We start from the raw sequence: 2,150 nt of genomic DNA on the forward strand, positions 1-2,150 counted from the left end.
CCCTGGGCCGAGGGTGTCTTGTGCACCACGCACCAGCGCGCTCGCCACTCGGCTGTCGGCTCTCCTTGTCAGCAGAGAGTTTAGAACTCGGTCCTGCTTTACGAGTCTCGGTCTCCCGGATTGCAAGCGTTCGAGTCGGGCCAAGTCCACCTCCTCGACGCGCTGCAGCCCGGGTCGACTCCTGGCCAGAAACAAGGAAAAATGCCAGTAAAAGAGCCCCCCGGGCGCGAGGAGGTTAGGTTAGGCTAGCGGAACGTGCATTTATTGGCCTTTTGACCATGATTTCGACCCGGCCTGCAGCGCGTCTAGGAGGTGGGCTTGACCCGACTTGAACGCGTGCAATACGGAAGACCAAGACCCGTAAACCAGCACCGAGTTCTGAACTCTCTACCGACGTATGGAGCCGACAGCCGAGTGGCGAGCGTGCCGGGGCAGTGCCCGGACACCCTCGCTCTCGGGATCGAATCCCGTCCGTGGAACTTTTTTCCCCCTCCGCTGGTCATGTCTTTGGGTGTCAGCGACAGCTGAGATCGGAATGTCGCCGGAACGCACGCCACTATGCCGTTCCTCTGCTCTGTGGATACATCGGTAGCAAGCCGGCCCGGCATGTGGTTGGTCGCTGGTTCGAATACTATCTGAGGCCCATTTTTCCCGTTGTTATGGCTACAGCTATGTGGCAGCCACAGACATCGTAGATTGGCTCGACCCCTGAAGCACGTTTAAACATGTACCCTTCGTGGCTAACTTGGTAAAGTGCCCAGTCGGCGCGTGTATGTTCGCAGGTTCGGCTCCCCTCCGGAGAACGTTTTTTCCGCTCTGCCGGCGATGTGTTTTCAGGTGTGAGCGGCAGTCCAGATAGGCTTGCCCGCTGCACCACTTTCATCTCGCCTCCGTGGCTCAGTTGGTAGAGTGTCAGTTCGAAGGTGGCTTGGTCGCGGGTTCGAAAACTCCCCGTGGTTCATTTTTCCCGAGGTGGCCCCAGGTGGCCTGTAGAGACATATACGCAGAAGCGGACTTGGGCTCACCACCAGCAGCCAGTGGCCGCGTGGGTTAAGGCGTCTGGGACTGATCGCTTCGGTGTGGGAACGACTCCCACCCGAAGCGGGCGGTCCACGACTTTTCTCGCTCCTCCGCTCTCTATTGCGAAGGGGCGAAGGCAGAAACAAGACTCTCGCAGCGATCGACAGTAACGTGGCGCCGTAGCTGAGTCGGTAAAGGGCCAGCTCGGAGAACCGATGGTCAGAGGTTCGAGGCCCACCAGGAATTCGTTTTCCACTTTCCGTTTGCAACGACCGGGCGAAGGCAGCTCAAATATGATCCAGACGCCGTTTTCTCTCGCCGCCTAGGTAGTGTAGTGGTATCGCGCTCTAGCTGGCTCCGTCCCCCCGGGGGTCGTTGGTTCGGTTCTCCGGACCAGCGGCCCTCTCCCCTCCCCTCCCTTCCCCCGGGGCAAGCGATGATGAGGAGCGATACCACTGACACCGAAGCTCATTTTGCCTTTTTTTTAAATTAAGGTTAGGTTAGGTTAGGTTAGGTTAGGTTAGTCTGTGTTCAGATCGCAAAATGAGCTTCGGTGTCAGTGGTATCGCTCCTCATCATCGCTTGCCCCGGGGGGAGGGAGGGGAGGGGAGGGGAGAGGGCCGCTGGTCCGGAGAACCGAACCAACGACCCCCGGGGGGACGGAGCCAGCTAGAGCGCGATACCACTACACTACCTAGGCGGCGAGAGAAAACGGCGTCTGGATCATATTTGAGCTGCCTTCGCCCGATCGTTGCAAACGGAAAGTGGAAAACGAATTACTAGTGGGCTTCGAACCCTTGACCATCGGTTCTCCGAGCTGGCACTTTACCGACTCAGCTACGGCGCCACGATACTGGCAATTGCTGCGAGAGTCTTGTTTGTGCGTTCACCCCTTCGCAATAGAGAGCGAAGGAGCGAGAAAAGTCGTGGACCGCCCGCTTCGGGTGGGAGTCGTTCCCACACCGAAGCGATTAGTCGCAGACGCCTTAACCCACTCGGCCACTCACTGCCGGTGGACTGCCATTGTCCGCTTGTGCCTATGTCTCTACCGACTACTGCCACTGACGCCAGGAAAACACATGAAAACACAGAAAGAAAAATGCTCCCCGGTCGGGATTTGAACGTGCGAT

This window comes from Frankliniella occidentalis, unplaced genomic scaffold, assembly GCF_000697945.3.
Source record: "Frankliniella occidentalis isolate FOCC.00 unplaced genomic scaffold, Focc_3.1 Scaffold106, whole genome shotgun sequence".
Taxonomy (NCBI): domain Eukaryota; kingdom Metazoa; phylum Arthropoda; class Insecta; order Thysanoptera; family Thripidae; genus Frankliniella; species Frankliniella occidentalis.